We start from the raw sequence: 16652 nt of genomic DNA, 5'->3' as shown, positions 1-16652 counted from the left end.
TGTGTTTTAAAAATGTCGTGGTAGTCTGCAAAGCGGACATGGCATTTTTGCGGCATCCGCGAGGTGGAGTCCTCTCTTTGGTATGTAATCTCGCTCTCGGTGGTAGTTTGCATGCACGCGTGATGTACAGGTCATAAAATCCTCCGAGCTTCTTCTATCACGAGTATTCTATTTTCAGGAATGCAAAAAAAAATTGTAAAAGAACACGAGCGCATGTTTGATTCGTGATGTGCCTACACCCGGTACACGGTAACACGGTTGGCTACTGCCTACTGGTAACCGAACCTTCATTTAGCACCATCTTCACATTCATGTGGTCGCTAGGTTGGTCATAGTGGGATTAATTTGACCAATGTCATGCATATGACACTATTATCATAAATGGTTTGCATTTTTTGGATTGTAGAGTCATTTTGCCGGTAGACCCTATTTGACGCTTCAAGCACCTCATCTATACTACTATTAAACAATCAAACAAGAACTTCTTTAAGCACACCCCATAAAGTGTACACAGATCCAATACCACCGCACAATTAGGCCCACTAAAATCAATCTAACGGTTAGACTTAACCAAAACCATTTTCTATGTGCACTTAGCAATTTACATTGACTGACCGTACTTCACCGTGGAGGAAAATATGAAACTCCACGCCTGTGAAATTAGGAAACTAATAATCACGGGTGCATCATATTCCAGGAAAGTAAATCAGAGTGCATCCATCCTATTAGGAAACTAATCTCAGACAAATCCGTCATATTAAAAAACTTATCTCGGACGCATCCATCCTATTAGGAAGCTAATCTCGAGCCGCCTGCCGCCATCATCCACATCAGTCGGATTTATTTTGTTTCATGACAGAGAAACCATATATCTTTCGCTATTTTGCCACATATATTTATTTTTATATACTTGTGCAATTTCAAATAATCCAACATATCTGCAGTCATCAAACTTGAAGACATACTTTTAAGGCCTTATTTGCACCGCCTCTCTTTCTTTGTCTGCACGCCTCTTTCCTTCAGTAATAATAATGAATAACTTTTTCTGGATCAGGTATTACACTGTTACAAATGTATGCTGAATCTACTCCTTACGACAAGAAAAAAGAGGATGAATGCTTTCTATCTTCACCAGTTTTGTAACATGTTCCAAATTGTTGGCTCTTTCTTATTTGAGGATTCATCATGTTTTTTGTAATTTAGAAGCTGACTTGAAAGCTTGATAAGGTTAAGCTTGACAAATACTCTGGAATATTGTTCCTTTCATCTTTATTTTTCTTCCTAACTCATTTCAGTTTCTGTACGCACAGAGCGTCTTATAGCATTGTAAGTTAGTATTGGCTGCCAACGCATAAACACATACAAAACCGGATAAATACTTTCTATCATGATAATTATTGGATTTCTTTTAGCCCTTTTACGTTTCAATTAGTTCTTGTAAATAATCTTTATTTTATATAGAAGTCGTTGTAGTCACATATCATCTTCTATTTCCTATTATCCATAGTAGGTAGCTATATAATTTTGGCAATCCACACAACCATAAAATATATATAATCTGATCCAAATTAGTACAAGTATATATTTTGCTACGCAGATTAGTAGAATAAAATAAGATTCGAGAATTCAGCATCTTGAACAATATAATTGCACCGTAAGGCAGTTTATACTTTTTTTTCCTGGCTACACTCGAAGAGAAGACTACACTACAAGCCTATATTACTGCATTAATAAATAATTGCTGATTTTATTTAAATGAGAATATTTTCCTGCGATTACTCTATGAAGCAACATAACCACTATTGTGTCTCACTTTTGAAAATACAATTTGAGCGACATCAAACATTGTGTATCCATTTGATTTATATTTCTAAAAATATTTATTTTTTTATATTATGTGAATCTCACCTGGTTTACGTTTGGAACGTGCGTTGCACGTGCATGCTTACTAGTATAGTGCAATTAGCAAACGGCTGCTCACGGATCCTGCGAACTGGTTGGACCATCTATTTTTTTCTCTTCAACCGATTTTAGTATGCAAAGAACTAGCCGCATAACGGGACCTAACACGAGACCTTATTGTTCAAAGGAAGTACAGCAACCACCGGGCTATCTCACCTGCTCGTGCACAGTTACTTTGTGTCTTCCTTTTATTTCGTTCTTCAGTTTGGTTTATTTTTTTCTTTTTCTTGTTCTTTTACATTTTTTGTTTTCTTAAACGCGCTATTTTTTTCCTTGATCCATGATTTTTTTTTCTCAAAATCAATGCATTTTTTTCAAATTTTACGAACTTTTTTTCAAACTTTATGTTTTTTTCAAAAATTAGATGAAGTTTTTTCAATTTGATGTTTTTTCAAATTTGCTGAACTCTTTTCCAAATTCGATGAACTTTTTCTCAAAGTTGGTGAACATTTTTGTAAAATTGTTGAACTTTTTCAAAATTGGTGCACTTTTTTCAAATTTGATGAACTTTCCCAATTCGATGAACTATTTTTCAATACAGATGAATATTTTTCCAAAATCTGTGAATTTTTTAAAACTCAATTAACTTTTTTTCAAAATCAAGAAACTGTTTTTGAAAATTGATGAAATTTTTTACATTCAATGAATTTTTTAAAAATCGATGTTTTTTTTCAAAATTGATGAACTTTTTTTCGATATCGATGGCCTTTTTAAAAATTCAATGATCTTTTTTTTAAAATTGATGAAATTTTTTTAATTCGATGAACTTTTTTCAAGTTCATGAAATCCGTGAACTTTTTTTGAATTCACTTTTGTTTTTGTTTTTCATGAATTTCTTTGTTTTTTTAAGTGCAATCAAGCAAACCAGAGGAAAATAAAATGTGAAATCTACATGGGCCGGCCCACCATCGTCGGCGCATGGACGCGAGCGAGCTTCCCCGGCACCTGAAGCGCCGAATAGGAGCTCCCCATTTTGCCATGGGTTACATTATGTTACAGTAGCATATTATGTGAGGGGCGGATCCAGCCCAGCAGGCCGCGTGTGGCCCCCTTTGATACTGTAACAATTGGTATGGTATTTTGCTATAGTATACAAAGGATTTGAGGCTCATGCCCCTGGCCTGGGGCCTAGATCCGCCACTGGTTACAATAAACACCTCTCGCCTCGTGGTCCGTTAGAGTTTATGGTTTAGGTTTTAGGACATTCATGCACTTGGATGACACCTTGCTGGTGGGTAACCGAGATTAAAAATCTTAGTAGTCATGATTAAAAGATTGTGTGCATCCCTAGTTGGTGCAGAGGCTGGGGAAGTGAAATTCTTCCCGTAATTTTTAACACCACACTTGCCTAGATTTTTGTTTTTCGTAAAGAGGGGAATACCCACGCAGGCATAAACCTTTTTTTAACTGACTCATGTCTCGCACAGGAGGAACGACCTGGTGGATCCTGGGCGGCGTCGCAGATCTCCCTCATCGGTGCCATGCACGGTGCCGCAATGCCTACCGCGGTGGCGGTGGGGCTTGCCCACCTGGACGCGACGCACCCTCCCGATGGCGCGCTCTGTTAGAGTATGTAATGGGCCTAATGGGCCTAAGCTGGCGGTATAGCCTGTTAGTCTTAGGATTAATTAGAGATAAGGGTCGCTTGCTTAGGGGTCAAGTAAAGCCTTGTTTGGGAGTCAAGTAAACCTCTCTATATAAAGAGAGGAGATGTATCAATCTAATCAAGCAAGAATTAAGAAAGGAAATCCCTTCCCTCTTGCTCGGTCGTGGGCAAAAAGGCCCCCGGTTGGCCCTTTGGCGTCGTCCTTCTAGCAGCACCATAACCGTTTGGTATCAGCTACCTTCGGTTCGATCTTGTCTTCACCGCAGCCCAACCCGTCTCTCCCGCTGCTGGTAACCTCGTCGTCTCTGGCGACCACCACGACCGTCGCCCCGCTCCTGCCCGTGCCAGGCTCCTCCGTCGCGCCCGCCCCCGCCGTCCTCACCCCGGAGGAGGTGTCTGGGGTGCTGCGGGACCTAACCCAGGCGGTCTAGGAGATTTGCCTGTTATTGGCTGGGTCCTACGGGCCGCACCCGGCTGCGCCGTCGTGGCAGCTGCCGCACCAGGCGGCCTCCGCCGCACTCGTCGGGCCACTGCAACTACCATCCACCGCCACCATCGCCCCGCCCTGGCCGCAGTAGCAGCCGCCGCTCCTGGCAGCCTCCGTCGCAGCAGCCGCTGCAGTTGCAGCTGCCACCACCGGTCAGCTCCGGCCCCGCATCGCCCGCGCCGGCGGGAGTCCTGATCCACCAGGTCCGGTTCCCGCCCTCGCCGTCATTGCTTTCGTCTTGGATCACTACCCACCACATGTCGGCGGCGGTGAGGCTGCAGGCTGCTGCGCGCGGCCTCCTAGCGCGTCGGCGTGTGCGGGAGATGTGTGGTCTGCAGCTGCCGCTCCTCCAAATTGCCCTTCGCTGCGCAAAGGACCTCGATCTCGTCTACTGCGTCAGGGATCTTCGACATGCGGTTTCCCCCACGGGTGGCGGGCATGTTGTTTTCCCGCGGGCAGCGACCTTAAAGTCTGCGACATCGGCGGTTGGGGGGCGCACCCCTCCTCGTCATTATCCGTCACAAGCCCTTCACTCTTTCATGTGCGGTGCAGACCAACAGCCATACACATGCACTCCTTTTGTCCAGATGGTGTCCATGGGATCCAGGTGGCTGTACACGTGCACGTTCGATGTGCGGATGGTGTCCGCTTTTTGTTAAGGGGTCCAAAATAAACCGTCCTAGTCCGTTTCAGGTTGAGAGTAATAAAACAAGCCGAGATGTAAAAGGCTTATTTTTAGGTTTTAGGTGTGTGTTGCGTCGAGTCATGGTTATAAGTTGGTTAGGCTGCAGCTCGAGGACAAGCAACATGTCCACGTGGGGTGTAGTGTTAGAGTATGTAATGGGCATAATGAGCATGAGCTGGTGGTATAGCCCGTTAGTCTTAGGGTTAATTAGAGATAAGGGTCGCTTGCTTAGGGGTCAAGTAAAGCCTTGCTTGGGAGTCAAGTAAACCTTTCTATATAAAGAGAGGAGATGTATCAACCTAATCAAGCAAGAATTAAGAAGGAAATCCCTTCCCTCTTGCCCGGCCGTGGGCAAAAAGGCCCCCGACCGACCCTCTCGCACCCTCCTACTAGCAGCACCATAACAGTTTGGTATCAGCTAGCTTTGGTTCGATCTTGTCTTCACCGCTGCCCAACCCGTCTCTCCCACTGCTGGTCACCTCGTCGTCTCTGGCGACCACCACGACCGTCGCCCCGCTCCTGCTCGTGTCGGGCTCCTTCGTCGCGCCCGCCCCCGCCGTCCTCACCCCGGCTGTGCATGACCTAACCCAGGCGGTCCAGGAGATCCGCATGTTCTTGGCTGGGTCCTACAGACTGCACCCGGCTGTGCCGCCGTGGCAGCCGCCGCACCACGCGGCCTGCGCTGCGCTCGCCGGGCTACTGCAACTGCCATCCACCGCCCCACCCTAGCTGCAATGGCAGCCGCCGCTCCTGGCGGCCTCCACCGCGCCCGGCGCTCCGCCGCAGCAGCCGCTGCAGCTGCAGCAGCCACCGCCGGTCAGCTCCGGCCCCACATCACCCGCACCGGCGGGAGTCCTGATCCACCAGGTCCGGTTCTCGCCCTCGCCGTCGTCGCTTTCATTTTGGATCGCTACCCGCCACGTGTCGACGACAGTGAGGCTACAGGCTGCTGGGTGCGGCCTCCTAGCGCGTCGGCGTGTGCGGGAGATGCGTGGTCTGCAGCTGCCGCTCCTCCAAATTGCCCTTCACTACACAAAGGACCTCGATCTCGTCTGCTGCGTCGGGGATCTTCGGCATGCGTTTTCCCCACGGGCGGCGGGCATGCCATTTTCCCCGCGGGCAGCAATCTCAAAGTCTGCGACATCGGCGGTTGGGGGGCGCACCCCACCTCGTCATTCTCCGTCGCAAGCCCTTCACTCTTCCATGTGCGATGCAGACCAACAGCCATACACATGCACTCCTTTTGTCCAGGTGGTGTCCATGGGATCCAGGTGGCTTTACACGTGCACGTCCGACGTGCGGATGGTGTCCACTTTTTGTTAAGGGGTCCAAAATAAACCGTCCCAGTCCGTTTCAGGTTGAGAGTAATAAAACAAGCTGAGATGTAAAAGGCTTATTTTTAGGTGTTAGGTTTGTGTTGTGTCGAGTCATGATTATAAGTTGGTTAGGCTACAGCTCGAGGACAAGCTGCATGTCCAGGTGGGGTGTAGTGTTAGAGTACGTAATGGGCCTAATGGCTTGAGCTGGCGGTATAGCCCGTTAGTCTTAGGGTTAATTAGAGATAAGGGTCGCTTGCTTAGGGGTCAAGTAAAGCCTTGCTTGGGAGTCAAGTAAACTTCTATATAAAGAGAGGAGATGTATCAATCTAATCAAGCAAGAATTAAGAAGGAAATCCCTTCCTTCTTGCCCGGTCGTGGGCAAAAAGGCCCCCGGCCGGCCCTCTCGCGCCCTCCTTCTAGCAGCACCATAACAGTTTGGTATCAGCTAGCTTCCGTTCGCTCATGTCTTCACCGCCGCCCAACCCGTCTCTCCCGCTGCTGGTCACCTCGTCACCTCTAGCCACCACCACGATCGTCGCCTTGCTCCTGCCCGCGTCGGGCTCCTCCGTCGCGCCCGTCCTTGCCGTCCTCACCCCGGAGGAGGTGTCCGAGGTGCTGTGGGACCTAACCCAGGCGGTTCAGGAGATCCGCCTGTTCTTGGCTCGGTCCTACAGGCTGCACCCGGCTGCGCCACCGTGGCAGCCGCCGCACCAGGTGGACTCCGCCGCGCTCACCGGGCCGCTGCAACTACCATCCACTACCTCCACCGCCCCGCCCTGGCTGCAGTGGCAGCCGCCGCGCCCAGCGCTTCGTTGCAGCAGCCGCTGCAGCTGCAATAGTCACCGCCGGTTAGCTCCGGCCCCGCATCGCCTGCGCCAGCGGGAGTCCCGATCCACCAGGTCCGGTTCCTGCCCTCGCCGTCATCGCTTTTGTCTTGGATTGCTACCCGCCATGTGTCGCAGCGGTGAGGCTGCAGGCTGCTGCGCGCGGCCTCCTAGCACGTCAGCATGTGCGGGAGATGTATGGTCTGCAGCTGCCGCTCCTCCAAATTGCCCTTCGCTGCGCAAAGGACCTCGATCTTGTCTGCTGCATCGGGGATCTTCGGCATGCGGTTTCCCCCACGGGCGGCGGGCATGTTGTTTTCCCAGTGGGCAGCGACCTCAAAGTCTGCGACATCGGCGGTTGGGGGCCGCACCCCTCCTCATCATTCTCCGTCGCAAGCCCTTCACTCTTCCATGTGCGGTGCAGACCAACAGCCATACACATGCACTCCTTTTGTCCAGGTGGTGTCCATGGGATCCAGGTTGCTGTACACGTGCACGTTCGACGTGCAGATGGTGTCCACTTTTTGTTAAGGGGTCCAAAATAAACCATCCCAGTCCGTTTCAGGTTGAGAGTAATAAAACAAGCCGAGATGTAAAAGGCTTATTTTTAGGTGTTAGGTTTGTGTTGCGTCGAGTCATGGTTATAAGTTGGTTAGGTTGCAGCTCGAGGATAAGCTGCATGTCCAGGTGGGGTGTAGTGTTAGAGTACGTAATGGGCCTAATGGGCCTGAGCTGGCGGTATAGCCTGTTAGTCTTAGGGTTAATTAGAGATAAGGGTCGCTTGCTTAAGGGTCAAGTAAAGCCTTGCTTGGGATTCAAGTAAACCTCTCTATATAAAGAGAGGAGATGTATCAATCTAATCAAGCAAGAATTAAGAAGGAAATCCCTTCCCTCTTGCTCGTTCGTGGGAAAAAAGGCCCCCGGCCGGCCCTCTCACGCCCTCCTTCTAGCAACACCATACCACGCTCCTCTCCCATGGTGGCATATTCCTCGAGGCTCATCAAACGGCAGATGGATCCCATTGTTGCTTGGCTGTAGTCCGGCGGCAACTACTGGCTATAGCATGACATTAAGGGATTAGCGGCAGGACACTCATGCACCGGGAGGATGAGTGGCCTTCGGTTGTGGCCAGCAGGCATGGGGTAGCATATGTGGGTTGTCCCCAGCGTCCACCTCCAGATCCATGTGGGGTTCAAGGTTTGCGGCCTCAGATTGGCCTTAGCTGAGTCCATATCTACCGATGTGGGGCGCCTCTCCCTGATGGAGTAGACCGCTTGAGAGGAGATGACCGATTTGGCTAGGGTCGTACGCCCGATGGTCGTAATCTTTTTACCTTCCCAAGTGACCATTTTGCTGGCCGCTTTGTCTTCAAGATATTGGAAATCAACCATCTTGAATTGCCATACCGAAAGTGCCATGCCTAGGTATTTTATTGGGAAAGAAGCTCTCTTTGCCGGCACCCCTTGTAGTATATGAATTGGCACGGCCGAGCTCTTTAGAAATTGGCGCATAGCCCCATCACCTCCCCCGAATCCTCCCAAGATGGAGAAAAGGTTGACAATATCTCTCCTAATAGGAGCCAAAAGAATGCATCATCATCCGCATATAGAGAGATTTGCACCATTGCCCCCACGCCCGTGAATCTTGTGAAGAAGACCTTTCGGAGTTGCGAACTCCAGGATTTTAAGCAGGGGGTCGATCATGAGGACAAAAGGATGGGGGAGAGGGGATCCCCCTGCCTAAGACCACGTCCATGCTTGATAGGGGGACCAGGCAGCCCATTGAGAAGAATACACGATGATGAGGATGAGGATAACAGAGCGGCAATCCAATTCTGAAATTTTGCGAGGAACCCCAGTCGCTGAAGGAGGTCAAGAATGTACTCTTGACTGATTCAAAAGCCTTCTTGATGTCAAGCTTGAAAAGGAGGGCGGGGGTCTTGCATTTGTGGAGCCTGCCGGCAAAATTTCGAACATCCATAAAATTGTCGTCGATGCTTCTCCTCTTGATGAAGGCACTTTGGTCGTTGGAGGCAAGGTCATCCATGTGGGGAGCAAGCGTAGGAAGAGAACCTTGGCGATTATTTTGGCGATGGCATGGATAAGGCTTGTGGGCCTATAGTCCGAGATGCCCTCCGCACCCTTCTTTTTGGGCAAGAACACGACGTTGACGGAATTGAGCCACTGAATATTGGAGGTGCATATAGTGAACTAAAGCATTAGATAGTCCTCATGCCCGAGAATTTGGTGTTTGCATCACCATCCCTCAAGTTTGCAATCCTTGCACATTGACTATTCTGCTGGAATTTAGTCTATTTTGGGACAGCCCAATAACTATATCAGAAATTCCTAAATAAATCCTAGAGGCCCACTTAGCCCATTTGTGCAAGGCAAGGGATACTACTAAAAGTTTTGTCCCACATTGCTAGTTTAGTGGGAGTTGGACCTCCTTATAAGGGAGGTTCTTTCCCCACCTGTATGAGCATGAGAACAAGAGGGACATCCACGCGCGCTCCTCCTCCGCCGCCCGCCTCGCCACGCCACGCCACGCCATGCCTCGTCATGATGCGCCGCGCCGCGCCACGGGTTGCAAGAATGAGCCGAGCCGATGTCTAATTTTTGCCACGCACTACAGGTATACGAAAGGTCACTTGGGAGCTGAAAAGTTTTTGCGGTAGTGGATAATGAATACGAACGGCGCACCTCTTCATGTGCTGCCTGTTCACTTCATCTCCCTCCGTTGCTTCACCTCCCAGCGCAGCCTGTTCGCGTTCCTCTCCTGTGCCTATATAAGAGAGGTCGCTCCTCTCTAAAGAGACACATCAGAAGGTCTTCTTCCTCTCGCCACACAGTTCCTGAGCACTGCGCTGCTGCTACAATCTTACCCATCCCGGCTTGCGGTGTGCACCGCAGGTCGGGACAATACGCCTCCGAAACCGCACCTTTTGAGTCCTGTATGGGAGAAGGGTGATAAGGTTTTTGGGGAGCGCTTCACGCGACTACTGACTTCTTCGTCACGGATGCTCCAGACTCCGATGACTACTTCCCCGACGTCCACGACCTCCTCGACGACACGGCTGGCGAGGACACCGACCCAAGTCCAGCGCTTCTACTGCTGCTGCCCCGTACGTGTTCGTCCCCTTTCTACTAGAGGTTCTGCTACAATTCCTTATTCTTGTATTTGCCCTAGATATGTTAGACTCTATTTCATATATGCAACTTGCTATACTGTCTGCTCAAGATATGTTTAGTTACGGTTCATATATGTAGATGTTGTTTACCTTCTCTTTGTCAAATCGCATGGCTAGTTTTATCACTTCTACACTAGTCATGCTTTATCTAGTATTTCTATTAATAAAATCACTCGGTAAATTGCTCATATTTCCAACAATCCAAAAACCTTATTATAGGCAATTTACCCCAAGTGGTTTTGCTGCTTCCATGAGACCTCCTATGTTTGAGGGTGTGAGTGCCGAGGATGGCTCTTCCGTAGGAAGACGGAGGTGGATCCTCGGTAGTGTATTGAAGTGGTGAGTAGTGGACTCGTGTGCGCAAAACCATTTCAAGTTGGAGTCTCGTAGGATAGCCTAGCCAAGAGTCAAAGCTGGCTTGCTGCAACAACTCCACCAACCCTTCTTGATAATGTGCATGTATGTAGGATCTGACGTAAGTCTTGCTGAGTACCTTTGTACTCATGTTGCTATAATTTACATTTTTACAGAAGACGCTGCAACCCCTTCTGATGGGTTCTTCGTAGACGTTGACATCAATGAGTAGGCTAAGGCCCAGGTGGTGATCCTGAGCTTGTGAAGGACCATGTAGTATAGCTAGGCTTTCCAAGCCTCTTTTATTTTACTAGTTGTCTGTACCCAGACAAGTTACTTCCGCTGCTGGTTTGTATGACTGTATGACTTGAATGCTGGGTCGTGTGACCCGTACCTATGTGTATGTTATGTATGGCTCTCTGAGCCTTAAATAAAGTACTTGTGTCTTAGAGTCATGTTGTGATGCCTTGTTGTATTTGCACATATCGAGCATATTGTGTGTATGATTGAAATGCTTGGTATGTGTGGGATCTGACTATCTAGTTGTTTATCTTTAGTAGCCTCTCTTACCGGGAAATGTCTCCTAGTGTCTCCACTGAGCCATGGTAGCTTGCTACTGCTCCGGAACACTTAGGCTGGCCGGCATGTGTCCTTCTTCGTTCCTGTGTCTGTCCCTTCGGGGAAATGTCACGCATTGAGTACCGGAGGCCTGTTAGCCCGCTACGGCCTGGTTTACCGGAGTCCTGCTAGCCCAGTGCTACAGCCCGGACCCACTTGCTGATGACTGACACGTTCGATGCTGGGTCATGGATGCCTGTCCCTGTAAGTCTGTGCCACTTTGGGTTTACGACTAGCCATGTCAGCCCGGGCTCCTTATCATATGGGTGCTAGCGACACTATCATATACGTGTGCCAAAAGGCGCAAACGGTCCTGGGCAAAGGTAAGACGACACCCGTGGGAATACCGTGCGTGAGGCCGCAAAGTGATATGAGGTGTTACATGCTAGACCTATGTGGCATCGAGTCGGGGTCCTGACAGCGTTGGTATCAGAGCAGGACTGCCTGTAGGTTCTCCAAGCCAAACTGGTCGATGTTGATCTAGAAATTCTTTAGTTATATGTAGGGGAATTGTTTGTGGGTTGGAACGTAAGGCTCATTTTACTCCTTTATCTTATGACATTCTGATCTGAGTCAGTCTATTCTTCCACCGGGGGTTAAGGAATTAGGATCTTTTCTCTCTATCAGGTTCACGTGTTACTAATCAGTAGTACCTTATAGGTTTGATGGATACAAGCCTAGTTCAGTTCTACTACCACATTATGTTGCTAGGATGGACTCAGAACTTTGATATGATGTTGTTGGGTGTGTATGAAATCCTTTGTCAAATGTCTCAAAATCCTTTTTGAGCATTTACAGCTGTTATGCTGTCGAAATTTTGCTAGAAATTCTAATGCCTTTGCATTATGGTTGTGCTTTCAGATGGCCACTCGCGACCTCAATCAAGTGGTACGCCTGACTCGATGCCTAGATGTACCCGGCCATACTGCCATGTTGGTCAGGGTAATGACTGAGGCTGGATACCGTTGGTATCCTGAGTACACGGTCGAAGAGCAATTTCGAGACTTTAACCAAAGCCAGTATCTCTGCACTGTCAGGATATTTCCATCTTATCCTGGATCCACCGAGCCCCTTCACTGCTCCTATGGACTCGGGGTTACTATTGAGATGGTTGTGCAGGACGCCGCCTACTCTATGATGACCATCATGCGAGTCAGGTCTGGCCTATTTCGGGACTCTGATTTCCGGTATATGCCAGGATCACTTCCGGGAGCACAAGGGTATCTCCAGGCTATCTATGCTGACCCCACTCAGGAGGATTCACGGACTCGCACCACTGCTGAAATGCTCGAAGATAAGGACCGTGAAAATCGGGCCTTGAGGCTAGAGCTTTTCAATACCCGTGCTGACCATTGGGCCACTTTGACTCGGTTTGCACCGGCTATGCAAGCTGGATATTCGGATATGCGCGATCTCTATCCTGTGAGATCTGCTCTGCCAGACGTGATGGGTTGGCGTGATGTAGGAGGCATCACCCCACCTCGCGGTCCCCGCAGGCCACCGTCTGTTGGTCCAACACCTCATCCTAGCCCCTATGGTCCACAAGCTCCGCGAGATCGTCTGTTTCCGGATGATCATGTTGAGCTTCCAGGCTATGGAGGTGATTTCTACGAGGACTACTACGGATCGGTCTGAGTTAGTGATAGTATCACTAGTTCGTACTAGCTGTGTCGTCTATCGTCCTGCGTGACTCGTGGGATATGACCTAGTTTGTACCGCTTTCCGGAGGTGTAGAAAAATAATGTATAGGAGCTTGGGATGCCTCCGATGAGATGTAATCCTCTTTTCACCGCAATAGTACCTTGTTTGGTCTTGTACTAAACCTTGTATGGTGTGTATGACGATGGAATAAAAGAAGCAGTTTTTGTATCTACCATGTCATACGGATGATCATCTTGCATTCCGAGTTATTCCTTACATTCTGTATTCTATGTCGGAATCTTATCATTCTGACTAAATCACTGTCTTGTTTACCTAGGATGGTCAACACGCGCAATAACCCTGCTCCCCAAGAGCAGGCCGAAGGCAGTGGAGTCGGGAATGCAAATCTGCCTCATCCTCCTTCCCTAGCCGAAGTTATGCTGGAAGCCGAGAGAAACAAGTGGGAGACCAACCGTTTGTTGGAGCGTATTGAACAGAACACATCACGCCATCAGAGAAATAACTTGGTGTCACTCAGTGATTTCATCAAGTTACATCCACCCATGTTCCACCACTCCGTCGAGCCTCTCGACGCTGATGACTGGCTTCGCAGTATCTCTCACAAACTGCGTTCCGCGCTAGTAGCTGAGGCTGACAAGGTCACCTTTGCTGCATATCATCTTGAAGGCCCCGCCAGTCTATGGTGGGAGAATTATGGAGCTATGCGCCCAGCGGGCCATGTCACTACTTGGGCTGAATTCAGCGAGGCATTCCGTGAACATCACATTCCGGAGGGTCTCATGGACCGTAAACGTGAGGAATTCTGCAGTTTCACTCAAGGCCGACTCTCTGTGGATGCTTACAGCAGGGAGTTCGGTAACCTCGCACGATATGCAACTGAGGAAGTTTCTACTGATGCCAAGAAGCAAGCAAGGTTCCGTAAGGGGCTTAGTCCTGAGCTTCGCCGTGACCTCCGTCTGCATGAGTGCACATCTTTTCAGAAGCTTGTTAACAAGGCCATCAGTGCTGAGACTGGTCAGACTGATTATGACGCAACACGCAAGCATGTCCGTGACGTGGGTTCCTCATCCGGTGCTGGTCCTCAGAAGCGCCGCGTGTGAGTGCCCAACACTGCCCTGCCACCCAGGTTCACACCGATGCCATCCTTCCAGGCGCCTCGCCCCGTTCAACAGTCGGCACCAGCCAAGCCCTATGGTGGTCCAACCAACAATGCTCCTCCACGTACCAGTTCCGTGACTTGCTTTAAGTGTGGGGAATCTGGCCACTATATGCGCGAGTGTCCCCAAACCAACCCCAACCAATCTGCTAAAGCTGTTGGCCGTGGCAAGCCGACAGGGAAAGTGTTCCATGCCAAGCCGGCCACCGCTGCACGTGGCCATGTCAACTGTATCTCTGCCGAGGAAGCTCAAGAGGATCCCAACGTCGTTCTCGGTACGCTCCTTGTTAATTGCCATCCGGCATCTGTTCTTCTCGATACAGGAGCCTCTCATTCATTTATATCCGAAAATTATGCTCGTTTGCATAACACCGCATTCTGTGACATGCCATCCACTATGGAAATTTCTACTCCCGGTTCTAGATGGCAAACCTCCAGGGTAATTCATGGAAATGAAATCCAAGTCGACAGACTTGTTTTCCTTGCATCTTTGATAGCTCTTAAATCTTCAGATATTAATATCATCTTGGGTATGGACTGGATGTCAGCCCATCATGCCAACATTGATTGCTTCTCTAGGACTGTTCAACTCACCCATCCTTCGGGGAAGATAGTCAATGTCTTGACCCGAATAGCCAAGCGACAGTTATATTCTCTTAACACCAGTCCTTTGCCAGACCTTGAGGACGTCCCGGTAGTCCGTGACTTTCCGGATGTCTTCCCAGAGGAATTGCCAGGTGTTCCACCCGACAGGGATGTGGAGTTCGTAATAGACCTCATTCCAGGAACCGTCCGATTGCTAGAAGACCCTATAAGATGGCACCACTAGAACTAGCCGAGCTTAAGAAACAACTCGATGAGTCCTTGAAAAAGGGTTTCATCCGACCTAGTTCATCTCCGTGGGCTTGCCCCGTCCTCTTCGTCAAGAAGAAGGATGGTACGGACCGGATGGTTGTAGATTATCGACCTGTCAATTTGGTCACAATCAAGAACAAATATCCGCTCCCCAGGATCAACGACCTGTATGATCAGCTCGCTGGATCCTCAGTCTTCTCCAAAATGGATTTGAGGTTGGGCTACCATCAAATCAAAATCAGGAACGGGGACATTCCTAAAACGGCCTTTGTTACTCGTTATGGCCAATACGAGTACACCGTCATGTCCTTCGGTTTAACCAACGCTCCAGCCACTTTTTCTCGGTTGATGAACTCAATCTTTATGGAGTATTTGGATAAATTCGTCGTGGTTTACCTCGATGACATACTCATCTACTCCAAGAACGAGGAAGAACATGACGAACATCTAAGGCTAGTGTTGAAGAAACTTCGAGAGCATCGTCTTTATGCCAAATTCTCTAAATGTGAATTTTGGTTGTCAGAAGTGACCTATTTGGGTCATGTAATATCTGGTAAAGGTATTGCTGTTAACCCTGAGCGAGTTCAAGCCGTCCTTAATTGGACTCCACCTGAATCGGTCAAGCAAGTTCGGAGTTTTCTGGGCTTAGCGAGCTATTGCCGTCGCTTTGTCGAAAATTTCTCCAAAGTTGCAAAACCTCTAACCGAGCTCCTCAAGAAAGATAAAAAGTTCGAGTGGACTCCACAATGTGAGCACAGCTTTCAGGAACTGAAAAGACGCCTGACTTCTGCTCCCGTACTGGTACCGCCAGACTTCTCCAAGGACTTCGTTATCTACTGCGACGCCTCGCGACAAGGACTAGGTTGCATTCTCATGCAAGATCGACACGTAATTGCTTACGCTTCACGGCAATTGCACCCACATGAGGAGAATTATCCTACTCATGATCTAGAGCTTGCAGCCGTAGTCTATGCACTTAAAACCTGGCGACATTACCTCCTTGGTAATCGTTGCGAAATATTCACTGATCACCAAAGTCTGAAGTACATCTTCACCCAACCGGATTTGAATCTCAGGCAAAGACGTTGGGTTGAGTTGATCACAGATTTCGACTTAGGAATAACTTACACCCCAGGGAAAGCCAACGTCATGGCTGATGCGCTAAGTCGTAAATCTTATTGTAACAACCTAATGTTACAACAAAGTCAACCGCTTCTCCATGAGGAATTTCGGAAGCTTAACCTTCACATTGTTCCTCAAGGCTTTCTTTCCACCTTGGTGGCAAAACCTACCCTTACGGATCAGATCATCAAAGCACAGAAGGTAGACCCGGGAATTTCCCGCATCAAGAGAAACATCAAGAAAGGAGTTGCGAATTGTTTCTCCATTGATGATCAAGGGGTCGTATACTTCGGGAATCGACTAGTGGTTCCCAAGGTGCGAAACCTGAGATGATTGATCCTTAAGGAAGCTCATGAATCTCCTCTCACCATTCATCCCGGTAGTACCAAGATGTATCAGGACCTACGCCAGAGGTTCTGGTGGACTAGGATGAAGAGAGAAATTGCTCAGTATATTGCTAATTGCGACGTCTGCCGTCGTGTAAAAGCAGAGCATCAACGGCCTGCTGGCACCCTTCAACCCCTAGCTGTTCCTGAATGGAAATGGGATAAAATTGGTATGGATTTCATTACCGGTTTTCCCAGGACCAAGAGAGGGAATAATGCTATCTTCGTCGTGGTCGATCGTCTTTCCAAGGTAGCCCATTTCTTACCTGTTCGTGAGAGTATAACCGCTAGTCAATTGGCAGACTTATACATCTCCCGAATAGTGTCTCTCCATGGTGTTCCTTTGGAAATTAACTCGGATCGAGGAAGTCTTTTCACCTCTCGATTTTGGGAAAGTTTCCAAAATGCTATGGGAACCCGCCTTTC

The sequence above is a fragment of the Triticum dicoccoides genome, chromosome 4B, assembly GCF_002162155.2.
Source record: "Triticum dicoccoides isolate Atlit2015 ecotype Zavitan chromosome 4B, WEW_v2.0, whole genome shotgun sequence".
Classification (NCBI taxonomy): domain Eukaryota; kingdom Viridiplantae; phylum Streptophyta; class Magnoliopsida; order Poales; family Poaceae; genus Triticum; species Triticum dicoccoides.
The sequence above is the reverse complement of the archived record's forward strand: the minus strand, read 5'-3'. Positions refer to the sequence as shown.